Source organism: Dipodomys merriami, unplaced genomic scaffold, assembly GCF_024711535.1.
Source record: "Dipodomys merriami isolate MVZ:Mamm:240054 unplaced genomic scaffold, mDipMer1.0.p SCAF_20, whole genome shotgun sequence".
NCBI lineage: Eukaryota > Metazoa > Chordata > Mammalia > Rodentia > Heteromyidae > Dipodomys > Dipodomys merriami.
Window position 1 is genome coordinate 20,020,607 of NW_027203382.1, and position 19,713 is coordinate 20,040,319.

A 19,713-nucleotide genomic window follows, 5' to 3' on the forward strand; every position below is an offset into this window, starting at 1 on the left:
CAGGTACAAGTAGAGATATTACTCCTAGTTAAAATGAAATGAAATAAAATGCTCCATGATTCTCTTAATTGAAAATCAGATTTTAGGTAAAAATTGAGCTCAACTGAAATTAAAGATGAAAGCTTTCATAAAGAGATAATTCATATTTGTTCATCATACTATATATGAAAATAACAAATATAACCTATAATCCAACTATATTTTGTATTTGGTTAAAACTAATCTGGTTCCCTTATTTATAAAAATAACTTCAAAAGAATCTTATTTTTCTAGGTGTTTATACTACCTGTAACATAAATACAGTAAAATATGATATAATTTGAAAATAATTACTTTAAAAGTACATTTTGAGGGGGTAGTGCTGGGGATTTAAGTACAGACTTGGACTTGCTAGTGAAATGGCCTATCACTTGAGCCAGCATCCCCAAGTCTTTTTCTTTTTTATTTTCTTTTTATTTTTTATTGTGAAAATATTGTACAGAGGGGTTACAATTACATGGGCAAGATAATGAGTACATTTCTTATCAAGCATTGTAGCCTCCTCCTTTGTTTCCCCTTCCCATACCTTCCCATCCCCCCCCCCCGCCACTTACCCAATCCTCCTCTCCCCCCTCCAACCGAAGTCGTAAAGTTCATTTTTCTTTTGCTTTTTTCTTAGTTTGTTTTTCAGATAAGGTCTTGTGAGTTTTAGCCCACATAGGCACCCTAGGAGCTAGGATTACAGTCATGCATCACCACATGTGGCTACATAAAAGCTACTAAATTCAAAGATGTAAGTAATTTGCACACTACCATCCTATTAAAGGAAAGAGCCAGGACTCAGGTCCAGCTTTTCTAACATCCAGATATCCCCAATGACAAATCACAGGCTCCATCTCTATTTTACAACCTTAGTTGAGGCTTCTCTATGAAGGTTTCCTTTCTGTTTAGGAGATCCTCCTTTTTAAATTGTAGTAATAATTTTCTTTCTCTTCTTTTCTTTTTCTCCCTTGCTTCCTTTCTTTCCTTTGCTAACTATTATAAGATAAACACATTCATTCCAACAAGGAAAACTCAGGTCCCAATGTATTCATAGCTGAATTATGTAAGAATTTTAAAGTTTAACTAACATCCATTATTCCTCAAATTTTTCGATGAAATATAAAAAGAAGGATCAATACTAAATTTATCTTATGAAGCCAGCATCACTCTCATCCCCAAATCAAGTAGGGATCCAATGGGAAAAAAAATTATAGACCAATCTCTCTGATAAACACAGATATAAAGCTCTTCAATAAAATACTATCCAACAGAATTCAGAAGTAATAAAAAATATCATATATTATGATCAAGTAGGTTTCATTCCAAAAATGCAAGGCTGGTTTAACATGCATAAATTAATAAATGAAATACATCACATCAACAGAGCCAAGGACAAGAACCACATGATCATCTCAATAAATGCAGAAAAAGCCTTCAACAAAATCCAACATCTATTCATGTCAGAAGCTCTGGAGAAGCTAGGAATAAGAGTAATACATCTCAAAATAATAAAACTACATATGACAGAACAACAGCCAACATCAAACTGGATGATAAAAATCTAAAACCATTTCTTCTAAAATCAGGAACAAGGCAAGGATGACCACTGTCTCCACTGGAATTCCTAGCCAGAGCAATAGGCATGAAAAATAGACATAAAAGGGATTCATATAGGGAAAGAAGAAACCATACTACCCCTATTTGCTGATGACATGATTTTTATATCTAAAGAACCCAAAAGACTCCATCCCCAAACTACTAGAGCTAATTGACAACTTTGGTAAAGTAAATGAATACAAAATTAACCTTTCTGTATACCAACAATGCACAGAGAGGGAAATCATTTGCCTAGCCTTAAAAGCAATAAAATATATAGGAATAAACCTAACCAAAGAGGCAAAAGACCTTCATAGCAAAAACTATAAAAATTTGAAGAGGGAAATCAAAGACGACATCAGGAAATGGAAAGACCTTCCATGCTCATGGATAAGTAGAATTAATATTGCAAAAATAGCCATACTGCCAAATCTACAAATTTAATGAAATCCCCATCAAAATCACAAAGAGGTTCTTAACTGAGATATAGAAAACAACCCAGATTTCATATGGAACAACCATAGATGTCAAATAGGCAAAGCAATTCTGGTGGTATCACAATCCTAGACCAGAAGTTCTACTTGGTATGGGCTCAAAAATAGAATATCAGTGAATATCAGTGAAACATACTAGGAGAACCAGAAATAAAACCATATACAGTCATCTGATATTTGATGAGAGCCAAAGATATACAATGGACAAGATAGCCTCTTCAATAATTGGTGTTGGAAAAACTTTTAGCAGAAAGCTAAAAGTGGACCCCTATTTGTCACCTTGCACAAATATAAACTCAAAGTGCATCAAAACCCTCAAGTCAGACCTGAAACCTTGAAAATACTACAAGAAGGAGTAAAAGAAACACTAGAACACATAGGCATAGGTAGAAACTTTTTGAAGAGTCCCAGAAGCACAGCAGATAAGAGGAAGACTTGTCAAATGGGATTATATCAAACTAAAAAGTTTCTGCCCAGTGAAGGACATAGTTAATAAACTAGAAAAACAGCCAACAGACTGGGAGAAGATCCTTACCAGCAATACATCAGACAAAGGCCTAACATCCAAAATATACAAGGAGCTCAAGAAACTAATTCTTCCCAAAGCTAATAAACCAATTACTAAATAGGCAAAGAAGCTAAGGAGAGACTTCTCAGAAGAAGTAAGACCGGCAAAGAAACACATGAGGAAATTCTCATCATTCCTGGCCATAAAGCAAATGCAAATCAAAACAACTCTGAGATTCCACCTCACCCCAGTTAGATTCGCCAGCATCATGTATTAGAACAACAACAAATGTTAGGAGTATGTGCAAAAAAGGAACCCTAGTGCACTGCTGGTGGAATGTAAATTAGTACAACCACTATGGACAGCAGTCAGAAGGGTCCCCAAAAAACTAAACATGCAGGGCGCTGGTGGCTCATGCCTATATTCCTAGCTACTCAGGAGGCTGAGATCTGAGGATCACTGTTCAAAGCCAGCCCAGGCAGGAACATCCGTGAGACACTTATCTCCAATACACCACCAAAAAATTGGAAGTGGCGCTGTGGCTCAAGTGGTAGAGTGCTAGCCCTGGGCTGAAGAGCTGAGGGACCGAACCCAGGCCCAGAGTTCAAGCCCCATGACTGACCAAAGAAAAAAAAGAAAGCTAAACATAGATGTACCTTACAGTCCTGGACATCTATCTAGAACATCACAAGTCTGGATACCATAAAGACACTTGCACATCCATGTTCAATGTTACACTATTTACAACAGCTAAGTTGTGGAAATAGCCCAGATACACTACAATAGATGAGTGGATCAAAAAAAATGTGGTTTCTATACACAATGGAATTTTTACACAACCATTAGAAAGAATAATATTATATCATTTGCAGGGAAGTGGATGGACCTAGAACAAATCATGTTAAGTGAGGTAAGCCAAGCTCAGAGAGACAAACAGCATATGGTTTTTCTCAAATGCGGAAGCTAGATCTAAAATATGGGGATTAATAATTTACATGGGTCTCTAGGCATCCAAATACAGTGAGACCAAAGGAGGATACTTGTAGAGGAGGAACAGAAAGGCTCGATGACTATGTGCATCTGATCATACAAAATAGTATTTATCCAGGAAATGGAAATGGAAACAAGGGTTTTCTTTTTTGCTGTTTTTGTTTTCTTTCCTTTTTGTTCCATATGTTCATTTATATGTCTTTGGGAGTCTAAGGGGAGTCACAGAAATGGAGAGACAAAAGGTGAACAAATGCAACAATGGTACTCACTGGAAACTATGTTGAAAATGAACTGTACAACATGTGGGTGGGAAGAGAGGGAAAAACCAGGAGAGAGCAAGGGAAAGGGTAACAGTGTCCAAAAATAAATGTACTTTTATCTAACTTATGTAATTGTAATCCCTCTGTACATCACCTTTATAATAACAATAAAAACTTTTAAAGATATACACATTTTCACTCATCTTGATTTTTCAAATAGCTATCATAATAATACTGAACAGATCATTAGCCTTCCCATATTTATTCAAATTCCACTTTTACCACTTACTAAATTTTGAGTACAACTTAATGGGATAAGTAAATAAGAATAATTTTTAAACCTATTTTCAATCATAGAGCTAATAACCCAAATTAGTAATATTTCTATTTTTTAAATTCTGCATTTTCATTTTAAGGATGCATATGCACACTTTATTATAAGTATTCTTTTCCTACACTTCAAGAAGAAAATCCAAAATGTATTTTCTAACATTTTGAGATAGGAATAGTGTTATCATTCAGAAAGCTTTTTAATATTGTATTCATTGCAATATGAGTTACTGGTACTAATTAACCCTATTCTTGTAATGTGGATTCTACAACTCCCTGACAATTATTAACCAAATGACCTTAAGTCAGCACTTATCCAACTGAAAATGCTTCTTGAGAAGCCTTCATTGCAATCTACTAATATTAGATAAAATGCAAGTCAGTTTTTCTCCCCCTTTATAAAAACACAGAAAAAACAGATTCCATTAAATTCCAGGTAGGACTTTGTCAACATGCAGGTCTCCTTGAAACTTCCCAGTCCCTTAATACAAAATCTATATGAAGATATTTGGTGGAAATTACTGTAGCAAAAATAAATTCTACGTCCTTACCAATCAATCATACTAATAGAGTTTAAGGAAATTTCTGTTGAAAGAGAAATCTAGTTCCTTGCATACACTCAAATGATCACTATTGATTTGCCTCCTTTTTCCTTTCATTTTATCCTATGAGTATGACAGAACTAGCACTGACTCTTGATGGAGTTTCTAAAAAAGACAGTTTGCTTATATATTACTCCCTCCCCACAAAACCTGCTATGTTACTACTAGTATTGTGTTACTACTAGTATTGTTTACTGCTGTTTACTGCTGTTTCAGGTCTTAAATCACAGTAGATATTCATTTCAGTCAATTCATTTCCCAAGTATTTTTCTTTAAGACATTTAGCAGATTATTCAGTCATTACATTTGTGTGAATTGTTACTAATATATGATTTTTCTAATCAATTATTGAAATCACATTTAAAAATGAAAATTTCCCAATTATATTAAAAGCACTTTCACTTTTCAAATTCATCATTTCTACATTCCTGAACCTATCACTCAAAATATAATCCATCCTTCGATCTTAAGTTTAGTCTCAAGTCTGTTATAAATCGTTCCTAAATTATTTCAGACCAAGTTTATTTCTCCCTTTTGTTTAAAAATGTGTCATTGCTGCAAATTGTCATTTGAGTCTTAATGTATAAACTATCTGGAATTCATATGGTCTTAAAGGCTAGCTCAAAAGGCAAAGTCTTGTATTCCCTGAATCTGTCCTTTAATGAGCTAGGCACTAACTTGTGCCTATGAAAGCATTTTATGGCAATTATTTTTTTCAGGTTAGAGTTGACATTTATTTTTTTCCAATATTCATTCATATACCTAATATTTGAGAACCAACAATTCACCAGCATGGTGTCTTAACAACAACCATATAATATCATTTTAAGATTAAAGCATTCTAAGATAAAGAAATTTTAAGTCTCTTATTGCAGCTAAAATTAACATACAGATAATATATAATATATATAATAAAATCAATGCAATTTTTATGTTTGAAGCATATCAATATAAGTTTTAGCAAATATCCATATGGTTATTAGGTTATGAACTTATAAATGAATATCTATGCAATATGTTGACTAATACCTAAAGATCCCTGCTTCTCTCTCTTCTTTCCTACCCCACAAACCGTACACTCTTTGTATATCTACATTTGTGTTGTTAGTTTCCTGCCTTTGAATCTGAGCTTACCTTTAGTCTCACTTTTGACCAAGTACACATGATAAAAGAAATGCTGCATGATTTCCAAAGCAAAGCTATAAGAAACTCTTTGCTGCCATCTGGGTCTCTTGAATTATGTGCTTGAGGGGATGAAAGCCACCAGCTAAGAAGTCTGACTACCTGAAACAGACACCTAACATGGTGATGTGAAAAGATCATGGAGAGAAAAGAGGGTGAATGTGGGTGAAGAGAGAGAGAGAGAAGAAAAAGGAGAAGGATGAGATCAAACCCTGGTCCTCAAGAATGATTATTAGTAATGACAAGGGCTTAAAACCATACAGACTAGTATAAAAAATAATAATAAATAAAAGAAATGATATGGCATGAAAAGGAAGAAAGTTGGATTTAATTCCAAATGAGATGGCCCTATCGCCTTAACCTTTTTGTGCAAAGACTTGAAAATTTTGAGGAAACTGAGATTATTAAGAAAAGGAGCACTCCAGACAGGAGTCATGGCCATTGCAAAGACCTTCAAGTAGGGACATATTTTGAATGCAAAAGGAAAAGGAAGAAAATCATTGTAGAGATACAATCCATAGAGTTAAAAGAGATAAGAAATTGATTCAAAGACAGTTCTTAAACATTCTTGTAGGCATTTATATATTCACTTTCCTCTCTATGTAAAATCTGAAGTTATTATAAATATTGTCTACTATGAAACATAACCTAATTTCAACTAAAAAGGATCACTCTAACTAGGACAACAGAGTATTCTTTTGTCTTTCTTTATGACAACTGTGGTAACTCCTTGGCAGCTACAAAATGAAGCTATTTTAATTCTACCACTTCCTTCACATTTTTATATTGAATATATTGATTAAAATACACTTTTAATGTTATTTGATTATACAATAGTATAATTCCTATAGGAAAGTCAGGATGACAAACTGATAGTATTCAATTATTTGTCAGAAAGTAATCAACTCTTGAATTTAAATATACTTGATTGTTTTTGATCCATTACCTTTATCACCCATTATTGAAGAAACTCAAATAATTTTACCTGTAGCCTGAAGGAGGTACTTGCAGATGTCCCTAGATCATTTACTTTATTGTATTATCTTTTGTCCAGTATGTATAATCATTAGTTATATATAAGAAGATCAGATCCAGCAGAAGATACTTATCCACAAGAGAAGTAAGACTCCACTATGCGTATTCAAATCTTAAGTGATACAGAGAAAAGCTGAAGGAATGAGAGTACATCACTCAAGGAATTTTAGGTCTTGCTAAGTTTACTAATGTAAGTGGAAAATCCAACATAAGGTAATACAATGGACATAAAGAAGAGAGGAGATAAGAAAAAGAAAACACATGCCTTGCCAGATAGCTATTCTAGTCATCCCAATTAAGGTAAAACACTGGAGTAAAAGAAAGCCATCTGGGACATGTAGCTCAGTTGAGCCTCCTGGTGGCTTTAGTGCATATTGTTTTGTGAGTACTGTTTAGTGAGTATAGGCAGCAATATTTAACCAAACATATATTTAACCAGATACACTTAAAACATAATCACATTACAAAATAGGACTGCAGTAAACATATGTTTTCTATTCCAAAGACATCCCTAAAGCTATTGCCATTTTTCATTTGTCTATTATCACTGTTTTAATGGTTTGGTTTTGCTAATTTTATTGCCATTTTAATTTTATTTCATTATTTCATATTATAAATTATAATTGGATTATTGATAACAATAGCCATAAAATGTTTCTTTGTAGGATCCACTCAATTCTTTGTTAAAATATGTGGTTTTTAATACATCTTTTCAAAGTAAGGATAATGTCTTAATTATTTTCTTCCATACTAAGTAATATATAATAGTTTTTCAGTAATGGTTGAGAATTAAATTGGTAAGTGATGGGAAATAATCATTTGGTGAAGAATTCAATCCACCACTTTTTTCTTTTATAAAATCCATCATTGATTAAAAAATTTCTAAAATACAATAAGACTTTTTATTTGACATTTATTGTCATGTCTGATGAAAGTTCTTAAGCTTTTATTCTAATTCAATATCATCCATTCTAATCCATTATTCCTCTAAAATAAATATTGCAATTATCCAACAATCAATTATAAATAAAAATAAACTTTGTGATATTTTCAAAGCATTTTGAGAAAACAATAGGAAATCATTTAAAATAAATACAAGAGCTCATTAATACAAGCTTTGAACAAAAATAGTGAATTTTTTTCTAAACGCCTTGTTCAGATTTTTCACCAAGTTTTTGAACATGCCCATATTTTTTACAAGCTTAAGACAGTATTGATTTGTTTAAAACTTAGTAAATACTTACTGAAATTCTTTATTTTATATATCATTAAAATTACACTTTTTCTACTATAATCATTCATCTCCTTACTATACAAACATCGTTTCTGTATATCTCTATTTACTAAAACCATAGTCTTCTATTATTTTTGATTAGTTGTATAATTTATACAAGTAAATGGATTCTAACCATTTTAGCTAATTTGGTTTAAAAAGAATGAAATATTCCTAGCATTAGATAAAAAGTTGAGAATTTAGTTTTGTTGCAATAAATATATAGTGTACATTTAAAAGAGAAAAATCTAGACACTTATCAACCAGAAAATATATTATAAAAGTGACCTAGAATAAATTAACAATGCTCAAAGACTCTCAAGAGAGGTTTCAAAATGAAGCTGCCCATGAGATATGTTAGCCAAGTAATTGAAAGAAAATAAAACAAAAACTTCAGTCCGGCTAAGTGCTTATTTACTGAGATATTTTTAGGTCCAACAAATGAGAAAGTATAAGAATATAGGTACTCTGGTGTTTCAGAATTATACTTTTCATATATAACTACTTTCTTCAGAATTACAGAATATACAAATTGTTATAAATCACAGTAGTCAACAGGCCTGGAATAAAAAAAGAGTCTGGTTTTACCCTTTTATTTTCATAAGCCAAAGGCTTATGGGTTGGGGCTTTAAGTCTATCAAGAACACTGAATGATCATTTTTGCTATTCAGGGTCTTTTATTGTTCTATATGAACTCTTGGATTGCCTCTTCTATTTCCTTGAAGAATGAGGGTTGTAATATTGATAGGTATCCCACTGAATTTTTAGATAGCCTTGGGAAGTACTGCAATTTTCGTTTGTTTTTTTTTTTTGTTGTTTGTTTGTTTGTTTTTTGTCGGTCGTGGGGCTTGAACTCTGGGTCTGAGCGCTGTCCCTCAGCTCTTCAGCTCAAGGCAAGCGCTCTACCACTTGAGCTACAGCGCCACTTCCGGTTTTCTGGTGGTTTATTGGAGATAGGAGTCTCACGGTCTCTCCTGCCCGGGCTGGCTTTGAACCGCGATCCTCAGATCTCAGCCTCCTGAGTAGCTAGGATTACAGGCGTGAGCCACCAGCGCCCGGCTAAGTACTGCAATTTTCAAGTTAATCCTCCCAATCCAGGAGCATGGAAGGTTTTTTCACTTTCCAAGTTCTCCTTTGATTTCCTTTTTCAGGCTTTTAAAGTTTTTATCATCATAGACATCCTTCACTTCTTTAGTTAAATTAATTCCTAGGTATTTTATTTTTTGTGGGGCTATTACAAAAGGAGTTGCTTTCCTGATTTCAGCCTCTTTTCATTGTTGGCATACAGAAAAACTATTGATTTTTGAGGATTAATTTTATACCCTGCTACTTTGCCAAAGTTTCAAATCAGCTTGAGTAATTTGGGAGTGTAGTCTGTGGGATTCTTTAAATACCAGATCAGGTCATCTGAAAAGAGGGAGAGTTTTACTTCATCTTTCCTTATTTGGATCCCTTTTATGTTTGCATCTTGTCTTATGGCTGTAGCTAGGCATTCTAATATTAAATTGAAGAGAAGTGAAGAGAGTGGACATCCTTGTCTCATTCCTGAGTTTAGAGGAAATGGCTTTTAGTTTTTTGCTTTTAAGTTGGCTATAGGTTTGTCATATACAGCCCTTATTGTATTGAGGAATGTTCCATGGATTCCTAATTTTTCCAGAGCCTTCATCACAAAAGGGTGTTGGATCTTGTCAAATGCTTTTTCTGCATCTATTGAGATAAGTATGTGGTTCTTATCCTTGCTCTTGTTAATGTAGTAAATTATATTAATTGAAACAGGTTTGCATCCCTGAAATGAATTCTGTTTGATCATGATGTATTATTTTTTGGATGAAATGTTGAAGTCAAATAGCCAAAAGGATCCTTAACAGAAAGAACACTGCTGGAGGAATATCAATACCAAATTTCAAACTCTACTACAAAGCCATAGTAATCAAAAGAGTTTAGTCCTGGCCCAAGAACAGACCTCAGGACCAATGGAATAGAATTGAAAACCCAGAAATGAACCTACAGACCTATAGCCACATAATCTTTGATAAGGGAGCTCAAAAAAATAGAATGGAAGACAGCCTCTTCAGTAAATGGTGCTGGCAAAATTGGTTAATCACTTGTAGAAAACTAAAACTAGAGCCTTATATATCACCCTGCACCAGAATCAACTCCAAATGGATCAAAGACCTCGGAGTCAAAGCAGACACTCTGAAAACATTACAGGAAGGAATGGGAGAAGCCCTAGGTCTCCTTGGCACAGGCCGAAATTTTCTTAATAGAGACCCAGAAACACAACAAATCAAAGAAAGGTTGGACAAATGGGATTGCATGAAATTGCAGAGCTTCTGCATGGCAAAGGACATAGCTAGCAAGATCAATAGAAAGCCCACGGATTGGGAGAAGATCTTCACTAGCCATACAACAGACAAGGGTCTCATATCTAAAATATACTTGGAACTCAAAAAAATTAAATCCCCCAACAACAAATCCTCAAAGAAACAACTGCCCAATAAATAAGTGGGCTAAAGACTTAAAGAGAAACTTCTCTGAAGAGGAAATAAGAATGGCCAATAGACACAGGAAGAAATGCTCATCCTCGGGCTGGGAAGGTGGCTCAGTGGTAGAGCACTTGCCTTGCATGCTCAAGGCCCTGGGTTCAATTCCTCAGCACCACATAAGCAAAAAGAAAAAAGCCAGAAGTGGCGCTGTGGCTCAAGTGGTAGAGCGCTAGCCTTGAGCTGAAGAGCAGCTGAGGGACAGCGCCCAGGCCCAGAGTTCAGGCCCCATGATCGGACCCCAAAAAAAAAAAAAAAAAAAAGAAATGCTCATTCTCTCTAGCCATAAAAGAAATGCAAATCAAAACAACATTGAGATTACACCTCACCCCAGTTAGAATGGCTATAATCAAGAACTCTAATAACAACAGATGCTGGAGGGGATGAGGCTAGAAGGGAAACTTACTGCTTTGTTGGTGGGAGTGTAAATTTGTTCAACCACTTTGGAAAGCAGTATGGTTGTTCTTCAAAAGACTCCACATAGAGCTCCCCTATGACCCAGCAATGATCACAAACAAGACCATACTAAAGCTACCAGCACAATTATGTTTATTGCAGCATTATTTACCACAGCTAAGATATAAAACCAAACCAGATGCCCCTCAGGAGATGAATGGATCAAATAAATGTGATATATATATAACATTAATATTATATATATATATATATATATATATATATATATATATATATATATATATACACACACACACACACACACAATGGAATTCTATGCCTCCATCAGAAAGAATGTCATCACCCTATTTGTTAGGAAATGGAAAGACTTAGAAAAAATTATATTAAGTGAAGTAAGCCAGGCCCAAAGAAACATAGGTCCCATGGTTTCCCTTATTTGCAATCACTAGTATATGTCTGGAACAAGTAGAAAAGATCAAAAGCTATGTACATATGACTAACCAAGATGAAGTTAAGCAAAATGATAGGGATAAAGATAGGGACACAAGTGGTTTCTTCTTTCTTGCTATTGCTTCTAACATATTTATAAGGTACCATGTGATTTTTTTGTTTATTTGTATGTTGCTCCCCCACTGTATAACCCCTGTCTTCACTGTATTTGATGCCGGTATAATTTGGGGAGGGGAAGGAAAAAAACAAAATATTTAAATAGCGATACATGACCCATTGTAACAATGAGATGTAAAAGACACTTTGTAGAAAATCGAACTTTACAATTTAAGGGGGCGGGGAGTGTAGTTGTGGAGGTGGGAGGGAAGGGATGGTAGGGGAAAATCAAAGGAAGAGGCAACAATACTTGAAAAGAAATGCACTCATTACCTTGCTCATGTAACTCTAACCCCTCTGTACAGTATTTTCAATATAAAATTTTTTTAAAAAGAACTATGAATGACTGGTTTAGTCAATTTATAATCATCCAGCATCAAACTAAATTGCAAAGCAAAGGGAGGTCAGGAATTTGAATGAAATTTTAAGAATTATGATAGAAAATACATGAGGATACAATAGCGGAGGGGCTGAAAACTAGACCAAATAAGGAGCAATCTTCAGGGTCATGTTAACTGGTGCAGGTCAAAATTGTCAAATTCAGACACCTGAGGGAGAAGGTAAGGCACAAGAACATGGATTTACTGGTTGGCACAGCTCCATGGTAGAAAAGAAACTGAACCATCTCTGTAATCTGCCAAGTAGCAATGGATAGCAGTTCAACCACTCTAACTACAATTCTGTGCTAATCCTAAACACTTAGCCCCAAGAGTAACTTGTGTGTGTGTGTGTGTAAATATTTATAGATAGATAGATAGATAGATAGATAGATAGGTAGATAGATAGATAGATACTTACACACTTTCAGAGTAAGAATATTGAAAGTTTTCCTTTAGTATTTCCAAACAGTGGTGTCAGAATGAACAAATGACTATGGCTTTATTCAATCATGTCAAGGTACGATAATGTAGGAAAATATTACATAATGTCAAAGAGGCAAAATCATCATTTTATCTTCTAAAATCTCTGGTGTCTTCTTTGGATATAAAATGCACACCAAAAAAACTTTGCTACATATACAGAATCTAAAAGGAGGGAACTATCAGTTTTAAAAAGCACAGTGGATAGTGGCTACACAGAAATGTATACACTTTATGTAACATAAATCATACAATCTCAGTTTTAAAGAACCTTCCAAGGGCTGGGAAGGTGGCTCAGTGATAGAGCGCTTGCCGTGCATGCATGAGGCCCTGGGTTTGATTCCTCAGCACTACATAAGCAAAAAAAAAAAAAAAAAACGCCGGAAGCGGTGCTGTGGTTCAAGTAGTAGAGCGCTAGCCTTGAGCTGAAGAGCTAAGGGACAGTGCCCAAGCCCAGAGTTCAGGCCCCACAAATGGACCCAAAAAATAAAAAATAAAAAAAAAAAATAAAGAACCTTCTACTAACTGAAATGGTGAAAATTATAATAAAAGAAAGGTGACTGTATCATACTTAAGTTAAAAGGTCATCATTGTTCCATTGTTAAAACCATGATTCCAAAGTACTAAGACCTTACTCCCCAATAATAATTTATCAAAGGAGAGTTATTGTATGTCTTGCTTTATTGCAGTGACTGAAAGATCAGACCCTATAAGAACTTGCCAAGAAAATACCCACACAAGTACGAAATCTATAAAGAGTATATACCTCACATGATAAAGAAAAGAAAATCTTACAGCTTCTTCTAAAGCATCAATCAAATCAGAATGAAGTACCATAGAGAGGATTTTGCTTTATAAAGTACTGGCTTCCTTCAAGGTCATTCCTGAGGATAATGCAAAGATATCTGCACCATGGTCCTTTCAGATTCAGCACTGGAGAATTGCCTAGGGTCCTTACTTAATGAGTTTACTAGCTGAGCTTCATCTTAATAGAAACAGTTGAGTTCTGGAGGGAAAAAAAATTCTGAGAAAGAATCTCAGCTCACTGCAGTCTCTGTCATAGCTACAAAAAAATAAGCACTTACTATAACATAATAGATACTGAGTTAAAATAATGTGACATACAAGGCTACTTAATATCATTACAATGACAATTCTCTCATATATTCACCATTTTGCTCAAGATATACTTAAATTATTAACACTTTAACATTAAATCTTATTTTTTGTTTCCCTTTCTTTCTGAAGATACATTTCATTTACTAAACCTCAAATATTTGAAAAATGGTTAAAATTACAAATGCAATCAAATGCCTAAACCAATGGATTGTGAAGCAAGATTAGAATTAGGTAATCTAAAAGTAAGGACTTAAGATAAATATCTTTTTTAGCCTATCAAAATATTCCTACAGGGGCTGGGAATGTGGGTCAGTGGTAGAGTGCTTGCCTTGCATGCATAGGCCCTGGGTTCAATTCCTCAGCACCCCATAAGCAAAAAGAAAAAAGCCAGAAGTGGCGCTGTGGCTTAAGTGGTAGAGCATTAGCCTTGAGCTGAAGAGCTAAGGGACAGCGCCCAGGCCCAGAGTTCAGGCCCCACAACTGGACCCCCCCCAAAAAAAAATGTTCCTACGCCTTAATGTACTCAATATATTATTCTGTTATTATAATACTGAGAGTTCAATTTAGTCTATTATTCTATGATTGTTTTTTACTTGATAATTTTTTCTAGCTATCCAGTAAGTCTTCACTGATGATCACCTATAAATCTACTAAACTCTGATATACTTAAGCAGATTCAATCCTAAACTAGCTTCTCTAAAAATACTATAATCAGAGGCCCCTAAAGAGATCACCAAAATGTGTTTTTCCATACCTTTCTGCTATATTCATAGGACAATAACCATGTTATGACAAAAAACTAAGGTAAATTCATGAGCGGTTACTGAGAAGGACTCATGTCTCTTCCTATGATACTCTAGGATTTTTGGATAAGCCAAGAAAGTCTGTCCTTCTCTAATAAGTATATGCCTATAAATTTGATCCAAGTAGCACTGTTGAAAAGATTTTATATGCAAAAGTATAAAAATTTCATATATAAAAAGTATAATAAAATTCTACTAATCAGCAAAAATAATATTCAATACTAATAGTGAAGAAAAACATACAAAACCTAATTAAGATTAGAAAATGCAAGCAAAAATACTTGTACTTTCCAAATTCTCCTGAGAAGTATGTCACTACTGCCTAAGGGTTCTCTCTTGTGATATCCTTCAGGATAATAAATGATGCTCAGTAGACACCTAAAAGTATCTGTTGAATGAAGTAGTGAGGGAAAAAATAAAATTAAGGAAAACACAGGCACTGATTTCCTGAAGTTAATGGAGTGTCCTTCAATATAAAACCAGAGAGCTTGGCATATATAGCTGTCAGTATAAAAAGATAATATTTTAATGAAATGATATTTTAATGAAAAATTATAATTTATTTACTCTAGTTACTTTTATTACTAAATGATAAACTATACAAAATATAAGGAGGTATTATAGCTAAACATTGTTTATTAAAACACAAATGAACAAGTCTTAAAATTGCTACATTTGACAGAACCGTCAAAATAGAAATATCTAAGAATGCTAAATAATTTCTCTTAATAAGCTTCACATGTAGCCCCAAGAATTAAAATACATATTGGATATCCATTTAAAATATCCATCTACATGCCTAAAGGCATCCAGACACACACACACACACACACACACACACACACACACACACACACACACACACACACACACACACACACACACACACACACACACACACACACACACACACACACACACACACACACACACACACACACACACACACACACACACACACACACACACACACCCCCTGGTCTAACCTCTGCATGTCCTCCCATCAAGCTCTTTAAATTTTGGCCTCATGGTATTTTCCAACTGTCTGCCTTAAACAAAGAGTCCTTGCTGGCACTGGTTTGTTGCTAGTCAGTATTTAGCTCTCTTTTTGTAGCTAAGACAGAGCAACCATCTGCTTCACACAGCTTTTCATTCCTATGATAGCTTTCTGTTCTTTCCTCTTCCAACTCAGAAACAGAAAGCAAGAGATAAAACAAAGCATCTCAGGTCCACAAGAAGCTGCAGAACACCCAGGAGAGTTTCCTTCCAATCAGAAAAATGCTTCCTTAGCAACCAAGTAACTAAGGCTAATTAATTTCCCTTTTCTATCAATATTCAATTTACATTAAAACCCATTTTGGTTAGGTTTTAGGTTTTACAATGAACTGTCTGGCAAAGAAAAAAAGTACATCATTCTTAAAGGAGCCAGGTCCTTTCTCATGAATGTCTCTAATGTATTAAGGGTTAGGTGACTTTCTTCCAGGATATAAGGGACATATAACTTGGAAATAGCATGGAAATCAAGTGCAATCAATTAACAATATGCCTCAAGCAAGACTGAAACCATTTCAAAGTCACTAGAGACTAGATGCAGGGAAGAATAAGAGGTATGGAAAAGTAACTTTGTAGCTGTCAATTGCTCTATACTTGTCTTGGCTGATTAATATCTCTTCTACACAACCAACAAAGCCCAGGTTACCACTAAATAATCACAATCTCAGTGGAATCCTAAACAAAAGTTAAGTGGAAGAAAAGATAATAGTAACAAACCCAAGGACTTTCTTTTTAGGTAAGAAAACAAAATTTAAAATTAGAAACTAGCATTTCAAAGTCACAAGCTATTTCAAAATTAATAAAAACTAAAAATATAAACACTGAGGTGGATTTATAAAAATGAACAAGTATACAATGAAGTCTTTACCTTTCAAACCTTCAAGCTCTGAGATAGGAGTTACATTTTTCTAAGTCTTACAATTACATTATACTGTATTCTAATTAAGGTAAAGAAAATTTGGCAGAAATAGTACCTAGAGTATAACTAGTATACGAGGATAATAATAGAGGATAATAATAATATGTAGAGGATATTTGTCTTCTGACATTCATTTTTTTTCCAGGTCTTGATAAAGCAAAGTCCTTTTGCATCATTTTAAAGTCTTCTTAAATTCTACATAGAACATAATATGGATCTTCAAATGTATATTGTAATTTATAATAGACACTATAAATCATCCTTCAGTAATTTTGGTATAAGCATTCCTATATCAACTTGCAATACCACAGTATTTCAAAATCACCTTTAGCTACTATTATGAGACTGGATTTCAAAACATATTTCACATTCCAGTTTTTTGTATTCTTGTTTTGTCACTTAACTTTATGAAACTCACCATCCTACAAAGATCTATTCTGCATCAATAAAGCTACCTTTAAGGTTGTACTAATAAAAATGATTATATGTTAACTATTGGATCTTATAATCTTATCTGATCCTCATAACCATAAGTTGTCTGATATTGAGCAAGTTGGGAGAAGAAACTAATGAATCTCCAGCCACGAATGTGTTTATCTCCACAGCATTTGTCAGGAGTTTTCTTTCACATTTAATGCATGCACCCACTTACATAGCCCTTAAACATACACCCAACTCCTATCTCATGATCCTTGTGGATATTTGGGATTTTCTTTTATGGATAAGGGATCTGAGGCTCAAAGAGGGTCAATAACATGTTCAAAGTCACACAGTGAAAAAGAGAAAAAGTGGGCATTTAAAATAAATTTTGCCCAACTTCAAAAGCCCTTGCTCTTTCAACCATGCCATACCACCTGCTCCACAAAGCCCCTGGTAGCCCCATTATGCTACACCATGAATCTGTTCCACTGACATTAGTATTCACCAAGAGTCTAAGATTATGGTTTTTTTTTCAAATAAGAGTCATGATCCATTAATAACTTCTGCAATCAATTGATGGCCTCAGTAATTTTTTAGTGCAATAGGATCACTAGAGTAGATTTTAAAGAATAAGATTGTCTCACATATCTTGGTTGCAGTTGTGGACATGGAGTTTACTAGGCCCTGTTAGAAACTGTATCTCTTTTTTTTTTTGGTCCGGTCATGGGGCCTGAACTCTGGGCCTGGGCGCTGTCCCTCAGCTCTTCAGCTCAAGGCTAGCACTCTACCACTTGAGCCCCAGCGCCACTTCCCGCTTTTTTTTCCTGCTTATGTGGTGCTAAGGAATCGAACCCAGGGCCTCATGCATGCAAGGCAAGCGCTCTACCACTGAGCCACCTTCCCAGCCCCTAGAAACTGTATTTCTTTTTTTTTTTTGGGGGGGGGGTCCGGTCGTGGGGCCTGAACTCTGAGCCTGGGCGCTGTCCCTCAGCTCTTCAGCTCAAGGCTAGCCCTCTACCACTTCAGCCACAGCGCCACTTCCTGCTTTTCTTTTTCCTGCTTATGTAGTGCTGAGGAATCGAACCCAGGGCCTCTGGCATGCAGGCAAGCGCTCTACCACTGAGCCACCTTCCCAGCCCCTAGCAACTGTATTTCTTACTGTGGAGTTATATGAAAAATTTTTGGAAGCCACTGGTCTCAAAGATTGCTGTTACATAGACTTAGGTCATGGAGCGATTTATTGAGGGACTGAAAATATTCAGGATTCAGTTTCCTTCACTTAAATAATATCCGAAACATAAGACAGGAAGCCCTATCTTAGCCAAGGCAGAAAAAGAATTACCAGGAATCAGTACAGGAGGAGGCTGCTGATTGTATAATTATACACCTCCATCACAGCAGCTCCAGTCCATCAAGCAGATAGTATAGTTTATTTTTTACAGCACTAATTATGTAATTATCCATAACATTAAATCAGTACTACATGATTTGGTCTATCAGAGGTTTCCTGAAACATTCATTTGTTTATTATTTTTAAGAAGAACACTAAACTACCAATCATCATATATGTAAAATTTCCAGTGTGGAAGCTGAATAAACTTCTCTTGGAAAAATATCTGTGTCAAATAGACTCACTGGAGTAAACAGCAGTTAGAAGTTCATTTTAATATATCTTGGAGCCTCTATAGACACATATTCAGACAAATCCATTCTAATTTTTTCTTCATTGTTTCATGAAATATCCAATGTAAGTCAATAATAACACAATTAAATATTTTCATGAAAGAGATTTTCTATACAGTACAATTTGGTTGTTCTTTATAGTATTCTTTCTGGTATATAATTAATTCAAAATTATTAACTAAAAATGCTATAAAGATAAATAAGCTATGAATACTTCACTCAAGAAGCAAGCAACTGAATAGGTGAGCTAGAACCCTGGACACCTTATCTCCGATTCAGCTGCTTCTTAGCACCTGTGATCAAAGTTACACCCATAGCTATTGGCCAGTACCAGCAACAGTTGTACATCAGCCAAAAAGACTCAACATATACTAGCCACAAAGCAAAAGACTAATAAAAATAATACATGAACAAGGGACAGGAGAAAGCATTCAAGTGAAAGAAACCATCTAGTTCTCCTAGCCACCTATTACTACTTTATGTCTCTGCCTAGTTCTCCAAATCTGTGTGACATAGTCAAATACCATTCATTCATGAACTACAATGAAAATCCAGTATGCTCCAAATTTGTCATGGTCATCAGTCAGGATCTACTTCACCTTTCCCCCATGTAACCTCACTGTAGTCTCATCTCTACTTAACTTCAAAACTTTTAACACTATCACTATCTTTAATTCATTGTGCCTTTCCTAGTATTTAAATCTCAGTTTTCTTTAATGGCTTCTGACTTGGCTTGTTCCTCTAACACCACCCTCAATGCTTCCTACTAATGTGAATAAGAATCTCATATTCAGTAACCTAACAATATGCCAACCACCAGGCTAACACCCCACCTAGATAGGGTTTTGGTATGTAATCCAGGCTAGCCTCAAATTCACCAGGAGAAGAGACTGTGACAAACCCTACTAAAAATGCTTACTTCTGTCAGACCAATGTGAAATCATGACTCAGTGTCCCACCTACAATTACCGTCTTTAGTTCAGAGCATTATCTCTACCT

At 34.9% G+C, this 19,713-nt stretch overlaps 1 protein-coding gene across 6 annotated transcripts in view; it reads right to left on the reverse strand.

Moving 5' to 3' along the window:
- The window catches only part of Atg10 (autophagy related 10), a 282,749-nt gene that overhangs the window by 165,990 nt on the left and 97,046 nt on the right, over positions 1-19,713 (reverse strand). The gene's annotated exons all lie outside the window — the stretch shown is intronic.